The sequence below is a fragment of the Ambystoma mexicanum genome, chromosome 4p (assembly GCF_040938575.1).
Source record: "Ambystoma mexicanum isolate Mex_15411 chromosome 4p, UKY_AmexF1_1, whole genome shotgun sequence".
Lineage (NCBI taxonomy): Eukaryota > Metazoa > Chordata > Amphibia > Caudata > Ambystomatidae > Ambystoma > Ambystoma mexicanum.
Window position 1 is genome coordinate 850,991,276 of NC_090927.1, and position 16,868 is coordinate 851,008,143.

At 49.6% G+C, this 16,868-nt stretch overlaps 1 protein-coding gene across 1 annotated transcript in view; it reads right to left on the reverse strand.

Annotated features, from left to right (window-relative positions):
- The window catches only part of KLHL32 (kelch like family member 32), a 2,034,348-nt gene that overhangs the window by 1,781,370 nt on the left and 236,110 nt on the right, over nucleotides 1-16,868 (reverse strand). The gene's annotated exons all lie outside the window — the stretch shown is intronic.

Sequence of the window (16,868 nt, forward strand, 5' to 3'; positions counted from 1 at the left end):
AAAGGGACCTTTAAGTATGCTTGGTTTGTCTGCTAACCCCTCCTTGAAACTGGAATCCCAGGACTGATGGCATTGTGCCTTTCGTTGCAGGGAGAGACATAAGTGGCAAGACCCTTACCAGGTGTCAAGGGGCCAATGAGGAACAGGTCAACTGCTAGGGACGAGCCAAGCAGAGGCACTGGCAGCAAGGGGAAGGGACACAATAACCCGTGAAGCCTGGCTCCACCACGGAAGGAGCGACGGCCTCCCCCAATGAAGGCGACTGCGGTAAAAGCAGGTACACGATTCTCAGCAAGGAGAGGGAAGAGGACATTTAAGCTCTGTGGCACTCAGAGAGCCAGAGCGCTAAGAAAGCGGATCGAGTATCCAAAAGGCCAGGTCAGCCTAGAGGGGAAAAAAAAGTAACAAACACCCAAAGAAGGGGAAAGAGAAACCAATACCAAAAAGTGGCTAGTAAAAACCAGACAAAGCCAATACCCTAGGAGCAGTTACTAGAAGCGTGAAAGAAACAATTGGAAGGGGTGTATTTGAAGGAATCACAGCCACTTACAGACGGTGGAGAATCTCAACCACTTACCTGAAGGAGAGTCTGCAGGTTCAAGTGAGACCACAAACCATTATTACCTGTATAAAACTGAACAGCCATGGAGGGGTGAGGGAGAAACAATAGTTGAATGAAGAAAGGACTTACGAATCCAGTTTGTGCATTTAAGGGATGAACTTTCACCGTTAATCAAAACTTGGTGGAGGGGCAGCGTAGTTCGCTCTTTGTGTTGAAACCCAAGGAACTTGTTGTTTTGAATTGTATGAAAAGACTAAAGCCTGGGAATTCAAGAGGAACATTTCCAGAGACATTGTTTGGAGGGGGTCACGCACCAGCCAGCATAAGCCAAGCAAGGGGGAGTAAGAGCACTTCTCTGGGCTAAATTTGTTTTCCTTTATTAGTGGTAGGGACAGTTAAAAAGATAGCATAGGTTTGGACAGAGGGCAAAGTTGATTTGTGTATGACATCCTGACAAGCACCTTTATGTTATTTTCTTAGAATGGGAACTTCCACCGTAGCAATAGGGCTAGGTGAGGACTTCTTCTTTTTTAATAAAATTAGGAAAGTTGTAACAATGTCCAGTCATCTGCATCATATATGACGATAGTAGCCCTCTAGTTAAGGTGAAAACTATCATCCCTAGGAAATGTGAAAGTTATGTCTAATAACTTTGGAGTCGTAGGAGAGATCAGCACAACATTTTACAAATGTAATTTGGGGGGTACGTGACTTGGGGGGTATGACTGCCTGAGAGCTCCCGCCTGGCCCAATGCGCCTTTTCACATATATGCCGTTTCCCGCTCCCATTTAAGCCTGGAACTGAAACCACCGGTGGGGGACCCCCCCCTCTGCACCCTCTGACCGAGTGGGTCCCGGTTCCACACTTGGACGACTTGATGCAACCCTTTTCCAGCTCCGGGACCCAATCGGCAGAAAAATGGCCGCCGCAGCTCCGCGACCCGGAGGCCTCCCAAAAGGGGGCGGAGCAGGCATAACACCACCGCCGAACAGCCGCCAGCCTGAATGGGCCTCCCGCGTCCTGCTCGCTAACCGCCACTGTGCATCATAGCCTTGGGACCCATTAGCCATTTCTCATCTCCAGCGCCGGCTGAAGCACCAGTACGCCATGGACGCAGGAGGTACCCAATTCTCTGATAGCCCCACCTTCCGGGACGGTCCATCCCGATGTCTCCCGCCTGACGCCGCTCTCTCCGCCTCGGGAGACAAGCAGCTGGGCAGCACGAACACCAAAGTATTCCACTCCCACAAAGCCCATCGCAGGCGCCCGCCAGCATCCCGCTCCGATCGGGCCCAGGCGCAGCTCCATCCCAGCCCGCCAAGAGCACTCGCACTCCCCCTCCCCCTCCACTAAGAAGCGTGGGCACCATTGCCAGCGGGGCTCGGGGCAGGAGCTCCACCACCCCCCCATGGTTCACCGGTCGGCCTGAAAGACTGCTCACCACCCGCCAGCCCAGTTTTCCCCTGGGTCGACCTGACACACCCGCATCCAGCAGCCCCGACCATTTTCCCTGAGCCTTCAGACCTCCCAGCCCCCGCGGACATCTTGCTTCCTCCCACCAGGGCCCGGATCCCCCTATGCGGCAGCTGGGCCAGCTGTCCAAGCTCCAACAGCACCAGCGGAAGATCTCTCCCCCCCGCCCCCACCACGAATCCAGCTAAGGACACGGTCCCACACCTTATCACCCGGGGCACCCTCCTGGACCCGAGCTCCCCTCGCCCCTCAGCCTTCTGCACTTGACTCTTCGGCACCTTCTGGGCCTACAGGGTGACGGTCCCTCTTCTATCCAGGCAGCCCCTGGGACGCGGACCTCCCTCCTCTGACATGGATCTCAGCACTGGACTGGCCCCCGCACTCATGGAGAGGCCCCGAGGAGCGTCCCGCGGCTCCCAGATGGAGTAAGCTGCGCTCTGGGGCACCCCCCCAGACCCCTGGGGGCGCGGGAAGACCCCGGTGCCACAGTATCACACAGAATCACCCTAGATCCCAGCTCCAGCAATAAGAGGTGAGGAGTCGGGGGGAGGAGGGCAACCTGCCCTGATCCAAGCGAACACCTGGAGCAGGCTACCGCGGTCACTTCCGCCCAGCCTCCTGGGCCACTTGTCAGCAGGCCCCTCTGGACCTATTCCGTATACCATCATTCCCCCTCTCCCGACTACCGAGCACCCTGGTATCGCCTGATTTCCTTCGGGGTCCAGATATTTGTTCTTCCGTGCAGGCGGCAAACGCTTTGGGGAGGTCTACCACTAAAGCTTCACCCAAACCCACAAAGCTCCTGCCTGGACTCCCACAAAGTGGTGTTCCAATTCAAACCTCATCACCCATACATTGGCTAAAAGTGGGAAAACAACGAAACAAACTAACATAGCTCCCTTATGGCTACCTCAGCTGCTGAAAGAGCCAAGAGAGCCGACCCACCGGAGGACACCAGCACGAATAGCACCCCCACATCAGCAGGATCAGACCCCACCCTACCACAAGCCGCAACCAAAGCTGATCTGCAAGACCTACTATCCGCCCTGACCAAGGAAATCCAAAAAAGCACTGAGGAAGTTACCAGAAATAAACTCACTGGACAAAAGAGTCGGGGAGGTGGAGCACCGGACCACCGAAATAGAATCTGAGGTCTGTGACCAAAGATTTGAAATCGAGCATGACAAGGACAGAATAGCTGCCCTCGAGTCAAGATGCAACACCCTCGAAGCAAAACAGGAGGATATGGAAAATCATTCACGGAGAAACAACAACATCAGGATCCGAGGAGTCCCAGCCTCTATCCCAGAGTCAGAATTGAGAGCCTACATATCGGATATATTCAGATTTATCATCACCCTTCCAGACAATTCTCCCCTAGAATTAGACCGGGTACACAGAACAATCCCAAGGAAAACATCCTCGTTCCCACCCAGTTGTGCTGACCAGGATACATTTCTTCCTAATAAAAGAGGACATCATGCGGGAAGCCAGGCAAATGCGACAGATCACCTTTCGAGGTTCCACGATCTCACTTTACCAAGATTTAGCGAACTTAACACTCCAGAAACGGAAATCTATGCGACCCCTGACAATCTGGCTACAAGATAAGAAAATTCTGTATCACTGGGGATTTCCCACCTCAGTAAAATTCAAATGGGAAGGATCACAGAGACAAATACAGTCTATGAAAGAGGCAGAGAAACTTATGGGCCTAAACAGGGCAGAGGCCGACCCTGAACCCGAGGAAACATCCCGCCCTCTTCGGGACGGCTCTCCAGGGGGAGCGTGGTCCAAATCCAACAGACAGCGCAGACTCAGGGGCCCTCCGAAGAAAGACGGCGACATGGGATGAGCCTGCAACAAGGGCCCCCTATTCCCGGGAGCCCGTAGACTCTTCATATATAGAGCACCCAAGGCCAACCAAGGCTCCTCCTGAGCTAATACAAGTATCTCACAGTTTTCCGCACAGAGGCGCAGAAGCACGGTCACCGGCAAGGCTCCTTCAAGGTTCATCTCGGCGGCCCAGTTGGCCTACACCGAGCGCATTGGTGCCACTAGTTCCCCAGTGGCAGTAGGATGACGTTTCTCCTACAAATGCAACGTTGGGAAGGGGGGGGAGAAGAGGGAGGTGAACGGAATTTACACAGACAAGCTCAACACTACGGACTTCACACATCCCTAGCTTTGCCCTCGGGCACTACAACGAATCATGCAACAACAACTGAAAACAAACTCACTTCAATACTACCACTTTATCCGCTCCAAGTCTCATTGTCTAGGTTGGGGGAAAGATCCATGAGGTACACTCAACACCACATCACAGGGAATGGCCAATACTAATGAAATAAGAATCCTCTCCTGGAATGTTCAGGGGATGAACTCCCCAAGAAAACACAGATCAGTTGAACACCGACTGGGTCATCTTTCCGGAGACATTGTCCTCCTGCAAGAAACGCACTTACTATTGGAAGACGAACACCGCATAAAATTCAAGAGATTCAAGCAATCCTTCTTCGCCTCATCTGGATCAAAGAAAATGGGAGTAGCAATTCTACTCAGCGATAAAATTCCATTATGCAACATTACAAGAAGGAGAGATCCAGAGGGCCGGTAGCTCCTACTCAAAGGCCTCTTTGAAGAACTCCTCATCACAATCGTCACAATTTACAGCCCCAACACCTCCCAAGCCAGCTTCGTCAGGAAAATCCTCCCTTCCATCTCAGCCTTCCGTTGAGGCCACTTAATCATCGGCGGAGATTTCAATGCCGTGCCGAACCCACAGCTAGATAAAACGCTTCCCCCCACAAGTGCAGACTACACACAGGCCCTGGCCCTAGCTACTCTATTCAGAGTAACGGAGACCGTAGATGTCTGGAGACTACACAAAAATGCCTCACGAGACTACACACACTACTCTAATGTCCACAAGGGATACTCGAGAATTGACTTTATTCTAATCTCTGGCATCCTATACCCATGTGTCAACAATGCAAAAATCCACACATGCATGATCTCCGATCACGCTCCAGTCTCCGTGAACCTGTCCATTTTGGAAGCTAAATGACTCCCTCTTACTAGACATCAGCATAAGGGCCGAAGTGGAGGACGCAATAACCAACTACTTCAAGGAAAACACCACACAAACATCCTCCAACATAATCTGGGACGCAATGAAGCCGGTGATTAGAGGCGTTCTGATAGGGGCAGGAGCGGAACAACGAAGAGTTTCAAACATAGCTAAAACCAAGCTCGAAAAAGAAGTACTCCTTCATGAATCTCAGCTAAAATCGCACTACTCTAGATAAGTTGAACAAGCCCTGAGGAAGACGAAAACCACCCTGGAAATGCATTGCACCAACCGAACGGCCATATCCCTAGCATATACAAAACAGTTCTATTACAATAAAGGGAACAAAGCAAATCGGATACTAGTGCAGAAGCTAAGAGTGACCTGAAGTCGAAACAACATTCTCAAGATACAAGGTGAAAATGAAAAGCTGCTTTTTTCCGAGACGGACAAAATCAATGAACTGATGAGTTACCACAAATCCATAATGGCAAGTGATCCCACGAACCTAGAGAACCTACCAGAATATCTGAGGGCGCTCCCTCTCCGCATCCCATCTCAATTAGAACCCTTGGAAGTGTCATGACCACAGGTTAGGTTTCTCATACTAGTCCTAAGAGATACAGGTTCATATGGAATTCATTTGCCCTAGCTGGTTATTGATTCTAATTTCCCCATGTTAATGGTTGGTTGGAGTTTCTTTAATGGCCGCTAGGTGGTGCCTCTTAGTCAGTTAGCTAGCGGGTCTAGTTGTTTTCATGTGCCGGCTATTTAACCCCCGCCCAACAGGAGGCTCGCGCTTCGTGTCGCTCGTCTGAGTTCAAATGGAACGCTCGCCGCGTACCTCTGTTTCCTGTCACAGCTCAAATATTCCTTGTCCACATTTAATTACTGCTCATTCCATGAGTAACTATTACTAGATATTAGTTCCCTTCCTGTTTTTTCCAGTTTGCAGTCGCCCCGGCTCCGTCACGGTCCATAGTCCGGAGTCCCGTCATAGCGGTCTCCTCACCTCACAGTCCGTTGCAGTTTTCTCAGACGCAAGTACTCCCAGTGATGTGCGAAAGCATTTGCTTCGTTTGCTGCCTTATCAGATACTTTGAATTGTGTATACATGTTATTAGAATTCCTCACGCATTCCAGGGTATTACGTTGTCATTAACGGGTTCGTGCCTGGCTATGGAGTTTGCCTTGGAAGTTTGTTTCTAGTCAGAATTTTTTTGGGTCACACTCATGTTCATATTACGCAAAGTCATAAGGTGCTTCCATGTTTCCGACTGAGTAGTTCTTTTACACTTCTACTTAGTTTCAGGGGTTTACTATTCTGTCACGCATTGTTGTGAGGAAGTTGGCAAGTCGTAATAGTTCTTCACTGCTCTTTTGTCTGTATTTTTACACACGCATCTCACCACAGCATATTGCCCCTTTTAGGGTCAAATTAGGATAGGGTTTCTGTCATTCCTCTTCCCAGTGATAATTGCTCTCCATCAGAGCCCATTTAGCCCCTTATAAAAGAAAACATTCTCCTGTGTCCAATCTTCAGGACTTGCGCCCCTGTATAGTACAGGATGGAGAGCTCAACAAATTAAATAACAAGGTGAGCTATTGCTGGTCCTATAGTTACCAGTCTGTTCCTCCTATTTAACAAGAAAACTAAGGAAGGGAAAATGGTTATTTTCTTCACAGAAATTCCGTGTCTAGTTCCCAGGAAGGTAGAAGTCAGTTGGAGTTCCAGAAGGTTCCCACAGAGTTCAGGTGAGCGTTACAGGAAGCCCCTATAGTCGACGAAGAAGTCATCGAGTCCATCAAATCCCTCAAATCTTCTGCCCCGAGCCAGGATGGCCTGACCGCAATCTTCTACAAATAATTAGCCAGAATATTGGCACCCCATCTATCCGCCTTGTTCAATTCCTTCTTATCCACAAGGAGAGTCACAAAATCTATGGCCGAATCAATCACAGTCCTTCTACATAAACCTGAGAAGGACCCAGAACTACCCGACTCCTACCGTCCGATATCACTCTTGAACAACGACGGAAACATTTTCGCCAAAGTATTAGCCAAAAGACTAGGCTCGGTCCTCCCAGGCTTAATCGACCAAGATCAGACGGTGTTTATCCCTGGAAGAGCGACCCACGACAACATCAGGCGAACGATAAACTTAATTGAATGCACCCACAAATCAAAGATAGGGATGGGGTACTCTCACTAGATGCCCACAAAGCCTTTGACCGGGTGGACTGGGGATATATCCACGCGGTCCTTCAACGCTTTGGCTTCGGTCCCAACTCCACCACATGGGTCACGGCCAACTACCGAATTCCCACCACACAACTCCGAATCAACGGCGCCAGATCAGGTCACATACACATCTCAAAGGGCACCAGACAGGGCTGCCCACTGTCACCCCTAGTTTTCACTCTGTCTATGGAACCCTTCGCCGCCAGAGTCAGACAAAACAAGGGCATAAAGGGGATACAGGTGGGTGACCATGAGTACAAAATCGCGCTGTATGCCGATGACGTACTATTCACTGCAACAAACCTCGCATCCTCCCTGGGAGCACTATGGAAAGAGATCGAAGAGTTTGGGGCCCTATCGGGATTCAGGGTCAACCTATCCAAATCCTCAGCATTACCCATCAACCTCTCTCATCAGGAAAGGGTTTCTCTCACCCCACTCTCCCCAATCCCCTGGGCCAATGATACTATTGAATACCTCGGGGTCCAGATCACTAAAAACCCAATGCGTATGTACTCAAACAATATCCCGCAATTAATCAGTAGCCTGCAGAACGACCTCAAAAAGGTGGAAGCAGCACGAAATCTCCTGGTTCGGGCGTATTACCGCATTAAAATGAACCCGATCCCAAGGTGACTGTACCTGTCACGTCCCTAGGAGTTCCTGCTGTTCCCGATATCACCCCCCAAAGCCCCAGACCTCCACTATGCCCCATCCGCAGGCTCGGTTCCGGGAACTCACCGCTGCCTTCCTCCCGTGTTCCAGGGCAGCAGCGCCAAGGGCCAGACCACCACCATGGGCGCCCACTCCATTGGCGTATTCCGTGGCGGCTGCGGGATCGGCCTGGTTTCCTGCTTCCGCGTCACATGGCCGACATCTCCCGCTCATGTGTAACAACAACACGATCACGTGATGCGGGTGCGGACCACGTGACCGGAAGACAAACATAGCGCCGCTACTTAAACGCTCGGATACGAGTGTTCAGTGCTTCACAGCGGTTCTCGCGACTACTGTTTGGCGCTACGTTCATCTTGTTTTGGCTCACTTGGAATTCGACCTTGGATTGTTTCACGGACTGTGTTTTGGATTGCCCTGTGTTCTGGCTCTTGGATATTGGAACTCTGGTTACGACTCACGGACTGCCTTTGGTCTTCCATTCTGATACTCGTCTTGGTTTTGCTTTTTCTGGACTTCTTGGTGGACTCCATCAACAGGTGGGGCCCGGTACCTTCAAGGACTTCACCTCCCTTCTTGGGAGGAACAACCTGCATCGAGGCAAGACACTGGTGGGTCCCGGAACCCTTCACTAGGTTCAACTGAACCGCATCTATCAGCCATTGGTAAGACCGTTCCTTTCTTGTTGTTTGGTTTGTGATTATTGTTGTGGCTAGTTACTTAACCAGTGTTTATTTGCAGTGGCCCAGGGGTTCCCAGAAGACCGTGGTTCCGGAAGATCATCTCCCACCTGTGGCCTCAAGGGCTGTACAGGGAGTGACATTTGTAGTCGCCCTGTGCGGCACTTGTGGACGGAGGTATCCTCGTTCTACACGACAGTCAAGACACAAAAATACCAATGTGCAGCACTACCATTACAGATCCCCGCCCCGCCATACAGCCTCTACAAAAGAAAATACTAGAATTCGTCTGGGGGGGTGGGGGGGGACCCTGGATCAATAAACGAATTATGCTAAAGGGGAAAATCACAGGGGGGGTTGGGAGTCCCTGACTTAGCCAGATACTCTCTCGCTGATCAATTATCTCATGCATTCTCCTGGGTGCAAGAAGTAGACCCACCGAAATGGCGACAAATTGAAGAGGCCTGGTGCCCGGTCCCACGACACGATCTCCCACGCCTACCACCTATAAAACCACAGGCAAACAGCGAGCCCCTATCAGCCAGGACTGTCACGACCAATTGCTGGAAAGTCGTAGCACGGAAATGGGGAGTACGAGGCGCCCTTGGTCCCATGTCCCCCATCTGGAACAATCCTGAATTCTCACCAGGAAACCCTCCCCGGGATTTCCAAGACTGGATATCAGGGGGCCTGGCGAAAACTAGCGACTTCCTAGAAGAAGGTTTGCCCATCACATTTGATAGGTGCAAAATAAAATTCGGAGTGGGTGAGCGGGAAAGATTACGTTACACCCAAATCAGGCACTGGATATCGCACAGGAGAACCCGAGATAAATGTTCTAGAGATCCAACAGCACTGGAACTTACACTATCAACCCCAACCTGTAGAGGCAAAATGTCCACGATATACCGGCTCCTAGACAGATCAGACCCTGCAAAGAAAGAAAGATATATGACAGAATGGGAAAAGGATATTGGGCGTGAAATAGCAGTAGAAGAATGGGGGGAAAATATGGACTAGATTGCACAATAGCTCACAATGCATCACGAACAGGGAAGGGGGTTACAAACTGTGCTATAGATACTACATCACCCCTACTCAAATCCACAAGGCCAACACAGACATTCCCGACACATGCTGGCACGGCTGTCCGGGCCCTGGATCCCTATTCCACCTAGTGTGGGCCTGCCCGAAGGCAGAGGTATACTGGAAGGAAGTCCTGAAACACATCAAAGATATATCCAGTCTCTCCATCCCTTGGGACCCAGGAATTGTTCCCTTAGGCGAAACCGGAGACGGCGCATTCCCGATCTCAGGTCAAATTCCTCATCTATGCAATCACCTACTGCTAGCAGCGAAAATTGCAATGGCCCGACTATGGAAAGACGAAAATGGCCCCTCGATTGCTCTGTGGTGGGCCAAATGCTGGGACATAGCAGTAACGGAAAAAAACACGGCAATATGTTCAGACTCCCTAAACAGAACTTTGAATACATGGGACCCATTTTTGGACTACGCGGCCAAATTCCCAGCCCTAACCAGGAGACCCCCTCTCACCAGGTGGCTCCAATGTAGCCCTCTCTACTGAACCCTACAGAGCCCCCAAACACTCCAGAAGCAAGTCGGACAACCATCTTTGACCAAGACGACCCATCTGCAACAGCCAGGAGTCCAACAGCATTCTCGCCCCCAACCTACAAACACTTCCAGAGACACCTGTTTACAACTTATCTGATATCTATTGCATTGTTGTATTGAATACATTATTCTGCAAAAATCAATAAAATGTTATGAAGAAAAAAAAATGTAATTTGGGGCCTGCAGAAACCCAGCCCCCCCAAAATTGGAAAACATTATGTAAATCCGTGTTATGGTTCTAAAGACATAAAAGGTCAAAAAAAGGATGCGTTTATTTTTCCATTCATTTTCGCATACAGAAAATGTAAAATGTTTGCTCAGGCCACAGCCCAAACAGCTGGACGGATTTGTGGAAAATAAGAAACAAGTTGGGCACAAAGAGCTTGAAGGAAATCCTTTGTTGGTTTGGCGTAAATCCGTCCATTTATTTCTTAATTTTGTGTAGAGCGGGGTGCACCTGTACCCAACAAGATATTTCTCTCTCCCATAATGCATTGCTGGTGTCAGGGATTTTAATTTCTGAAAATCCTCTATTACGCAATTCGAGATTCAAGATCTCAAACTGTTTTTAGAAACTGCCCTCAAATTATATAATGGGTGTAAGTAGGTCAGTTTTTTAGGCGAGACGTGGGCAGGGTAAGGAAGGATGCTTTGTGAAGATTTGCGGCTTGGTGATGGTGTATTGCCGTTTTTCCTCCAAGCGTTTTTACAATTAAATGTATTGCTTCCTAAATGAACTAAACATGTTTGGCAGGGGAATATTAGGAGGATATTAGGGGGCTATTAGTGTTTAGGGGTGTGACACGAATCGCAGGCATTTGTCCCTTCTCCCAGGGACGAAGGGAGACTCCCTCTGTGAGGCTAGAGAGGTGAGCCTGCTCCGCAAGAGGCAAATGGGTGTCAACTACACCCTGAAGAACTCCCTAAGTCAAATATCACAGCTGCATATATGGGACTTTCTTCAATGAAGAATGGTGTTGCAACATTACGTTTGGCTGAAGGCAAAGTAAAAAAAACACAAGTGGAGAAAGAAAGGAAAATATCTCTTTAACCAGAGACCTGTATTTAACTGCAACAAGACAGAACAGAAGGAGGGACGCAGAGTCCTATGCGCACGGGAAGTCCTGTGACCGCATCACGGTTTGTGGAGGTGGAATCAAGGCAGATCGCAAAGACCACAACTTTCAAAGAGCCAGAAAAACCCAGTGTGAGACGCCGGAGGCCCGGTGTGTACAACTGCAAGTAAAGTGGTACAAGCAAAAAGAAAAGGAAGAAGTACCTGGTGGTGGTGAGACCACGCATGCAGAGTGGTGGGCAGGATACCTAAAGAACAGTGCACAGACTACAGCGACAGGAAGCCCAAACAAGTCCTGATTTCAACCGCCTGTGGACTGCAGACACCTGACAAAGAATCGAGAAGGGAGAGCCGAGCAGCAACAGGAGAGCAAAGAGCAGGATCCGAACGAGAGCTAAGCCCTGCAACCCTGCCCCTTATAACGAGAGGTACCTGGGGAATTGGGAATAGCTGGAGGCCGCCGGGGAATCATTATATTCAGGAAAGAACTGCCCCATTACGAAGGGCAAAAGAGTAAATATAAAGCTGAATGATTGGAACTATAATAAGTCCAGAAAGCAAATTCCAAAAAACCCAGTAGGGGAAGACCGGGTTTGCTTGAAGAGAGAAACTCATCCCAGTTTAAAAGACAAAAAAAGCATTGACGATACCAGTTAATAAGGGATATGAGCAATGTATAAAATAGTTTTAAACTGCCCAGGTGGGGAGCCAACAGAGATTTGAAACTAAAACCCTGATGGGAAGAAGGGCAATCACCCTTTATCATTGGTTGAAGCCTGGAGAAAGAAAGAACAACCCTGAAACGCATAATGAAAAAAACGAGACAAAGCTCACCAGGTAACAACGTAACAGGACAGCCTCAGAGAAAGAACATTTGCCAAGAAAAGCCAAAAAGGGAATCAAGGCAACCATAATTTAGGAAAATCTGAGCAAATAGATTTTGAAGATCATATGTGTGTCATGAACCACAGAGTGCGCCCCTTTTGGGCTTCCTGGTCCTTGTCACAACGGGGCTTGCACTCCCTAATACTCCCAACATGGCCGTCCAGCGTGAAAACCCTTTCTCGCTCCATGCGCTGGACGTAGCCTATTCTATTAATAGACCACGCCCTCCGCAGCTCCGCGAATCTCAATGCTATTGCGAAGTAGCGACCAGACTTGTGCTCTGTAGCTCGCAGTAACTGTTTCCTTGTTCTGTCCTAACCCGTTCCTCGCCCTTCCCTTCCTTCTACCTCCTGGACTTGTGTGCTATTGTGCTTCTCCCGTTCCCCAGAATCCTGAATCCCGTGCCCCGGAACTTGAACGCACTCTGGAGTCGGAAGAGACTCGGGCAGCCTTATTCAAGACCAGGTCCGTCCGCAAGAAGGCATCGGCCAAGGACACTAGTAAAGAACGGACCCAGCTGAGAAGGGGGAAACTCCTTGACAGTTTGAGACGCCACCCGACCAAAATCGGTATTGACATGGAGGCTGCTGTGCAGGACCTGATGCGTCGTATGCAAGAACTATCAACCGAGGTACAGAATCTAAAGGCGGAAAACGCTGCTCTCAAACAATTGGTCCTATCCCGGGATTCTGCCACAAAAGAAAGTGTCTTGCTGGGCGGCACTGTGGACAGATACGATGGGACAGCAAAAACCCTTTGTGCATTCCTGGATTCGTGTTTGGTCCACTTTACCTTTAAGCCCTATTACTTTTCGACTCCCAGGGCCAAGGTGGGCTTCATAATTTCTCACCTTTCCGGGAATGCCTTAACCTGGGCTACTCCCCTCATTAACTCCGGTGATGCCCTCTTAAACGACTATGACGGGTTCATACAGGCCCTTAAAAACATGTCTGATCGCCCTGAGCAGGTCTACAGTGCCCAGGAACGCCTGTTAAGACTTTCAGCAAGGTTCCCAGGATATGCTTACGTATATGACGCGATTCAAACAATTGGCCAAGGAAGCTGATTGGTCCTCTGAGGCGAGTTTCACCCTGTTCAGAATAGGATTGAATGACGAGATTAAGGACGAGTTGGCCAGAGTGGCTCGACCAAACTCATTCCAGGCACTAATGGACCTTGCCATGTAAATAGACTTCCGTATCCAGGAAAGCAAGGCAGAAAAGAAAAGATCCAGAGGAAATCCTCCCAAGGTGTCCTTTGAGAGCACCGTCAGAACGGACACAAACCCAGGCTCAGTCACGGAACCAGAACCCATGCAGATTGGAGCCTTCCGTGGACCCATATCCCCGCAAGAGAAGTTGAGAAGGATTAATACAAGGTTGTGCATGTATTGCGGTTCGGACAAACATTTGGTTAGGGAATGTCCTCTAACCCCCCCTCTGCGTTCAGGAAACGCCAGCTCCCGATCCTAGATGGAGCAGGGCTTCGGGAGAGAGGTGTTTGCTCCACATCAATTCCATCCTTGAACTCTCCTGGACAAAACAATTTGGTGATACTACAGGCCTTCCTATCACCCTCCAAGAATAAAACCTATTCCATTTTGGCCTTGGTAGACTGCGGAGCTATGGGAATATTCATTGATCAAGATTGGGTCGCTAGTCACCAGATTCCTTACGAGACACGGAGCACCATGCAGCCTGTGGAAGCCATCGACGGAAGACCCCTCACTTCAGGGCCCATAAGCCTGCAGACCAAGGAGATCCAGCTTTCAATAACCCACCCTCAGGAGCCGATTAGGTTCGACATTATTAAGTCAGCTCATTACCCCATGGTATTGGGTATGCCCGGATTACAGAAACACAATCCGTATATCAACTGGACAGCAGGATCCCTATTCCTAGGCTCAGAGTTTTGCATGTCTCACTGCCTATTCCTGGAACCTTTGTGAACACCCCCAAAGGAACCGCCTAGAGATCAACAGACACCACTCATGGTTTCCAATATCATACAAGTCTCTGAGAAAGTCACCCCATTGCTTATCTTTCACAAACCTTGACTCCTAGTGAAACACTACTCCGTCCTGGAAAAGGAACTGTTAGCCATCCGCCAAGCCTTCACTGAGTGGCGACATCTACTTCTGGGAGCTAAACATCCAGTCCAGGTCCGTACGGACCATCGGAACCTCCAGATTCTACAGTTATTGGAGTGTAGGAATAGTCGTCAGGCGCGTTGGGCCTACTTCTTTGCCCAGTACCAGTCCCACATCACTCATGTTCCTGGATCACAAAACCTAATTGCTGACGCCTTATCTCGACGTCCTGACTACGAAACCACTGAAGACAAGACATATCCTAAGAAGTTTTCCCCCACGATCTTTGTAGCTCAAGCAGTCAACCTCCTGGAAGAAATCCAAGCTCAAACCCAATCCTCTGATCTGTGGAAGGATATGTCAAAGAAAAATCAATGGAATCTAAGAGCCAGAGAAGGATATTTATTCAAGGACAATGCACTGGTCATTCCTACACAGAAATTACAACAGAGAATAATAAACCTCTGTCATGATACCCTCCACTCCGGACATCGTGGCATCACCAATACCCTCCGCCTTATACAAAGACAGTTCTGGTGGCCTAAAATGAAGATATACGTACGACAGTACATCCAAGCTTGTGTTGTCTGTAGTCAAAATAAACATGATAACAAGAGGCCGGCGGGTCTTCTACTGCAACCTACACTGCCAACAAGGCCATGGGAGCTTATCGCTACAGACTTCATTGTGGAACTACCACCTTCCCGAGGATACACTACCATCATGGTTACCATTGACTTGTTCACTCATATGGCTCATTTTACGCCCCTGCGTAAACTACCATCCTCCTCCGAACTAGCAGGAATCTTTCTGGAACACATATTCCGTTTGCATGGACTCCCTTCCAAGATTGTATCGGATCGAGGACCTCAATACGTCTCACAATTCTGGAAACATCTCTGTCGAATTCTAGGAATTCAACATGCCCTCTCTTCAGGATATCACCCCCAAACCAACAGAGCCACAGAACGTGCCAACCAGACCCTGGAACAGTATCTACGATGTTTCGCCAACAAGGTCCAGGATGACTGGTCACTCCCGATACCCGTGGCTGAATTTGCCTACAACAATTCCGACCATTCAGCACTTAAGATCAGCCCCTTTTATTGTAGTCAAGGGTTCCATCCATCGGTTTTACCTTCTGTTCTTCCTCACTCTACACCGGTACCTACTGTCGACTCCTGGATCGAAACCCTCGTCAACGTGCACCAGGAGGCCAAGGAATACTTAGAGAAGGCCAGAACACAGACCAAGAGGTATGCGGATTCCAAAAGAAGACCAGGCCCCTCTTATGCCATCGGTGATCAAGTCTGGTTGTCCTCAAAATTACTACAAACAAATTGGCCCCCCGGTACTATGGTCCATTTCCCATCAAGGAAATTATAAATCCCGTCTCATACCGATCAAACTACCAGACTCCTGGAAGAAAATACATCCAGTTTTTCACACATCCTTATTGAAACCCTACATTCCATTCTCCCGGAAATCCTGCAGACCTCCTCCTCTGCTAGTCGACAACCAACTGGAATATGAGGTATCCCCGATTTGCGATTCCAGGTATAGACTGAGCCAGCTTCAATACCTGGTTGAATGGAAAGGATATCCTCCTAGTGAAAGAACCTGGGAGCCTATGTCAAATATCAAGGCCCCTCGGCTCCTCAGAAGATTACACCTCATACACCCGGGCAAACCTGGAGGAAGGGGTCTTCGGAGGGGTCTTCGGAGGAGGCATGCTGTCATGAACCGCAGAGTGCGCCCCTTTTGGGTTTCCTGGTCCTTGTCACAACGGGGCTTGCACTCCCTAATACTCCCAACATGGCCGTCCAGCATGAAAACCCTTTCTCGCTCCACACGCTGGACGTAGCCTATTCTATTAATAGACCACGCCGTCCACGGCTCCGCGCGTCTCAATGCTATTGCGAAGTAGCGACCAGACGTGTGCTCCGTAGCTCGTGGTAACTGTTTCCTTGTTCTGTCCTTCTAACCCATTCCTCGCCCTTCCCTTCCTTCTACCTCCTGGACTTGTGTGCTATTGCGCTTCTCCCGTTTCCCGGATTCCTGGATCCCGTTGTCGGGGGGGAAATTCTCCCGGGGCCGGCTGGGCCGTCCGCGGACCTCCGGGCAGGGAGACCCCAACTCCTCCCGAGTATCCCAAAAATGAGTATGAGGCACACGCAAGAAGCAAGGTGATTCTGCTGTTTATTAGACAAACGGCAGGGATGGGTCAAGGATCGTACGCGTCCGTCCTGACACTCTTCCTCTCTGTGGGGCTCGCAGGCCCTTTTTACCTTAGTATGACGCGCTACTTGCGTCACCTGGGAAAGTTAGCAAAAAACCTATCGCCACTCTGGATTGGTTCCTCGAGTGGTAGGGTTAGCATACATATAGAGAGCGTTGTTAGTGGTTGAGGGTCAGTCAGGTGGTATACTTGGGTTGTCCCTTCAATTAGATACATGAAAATTGTTACATGAAGACCCCT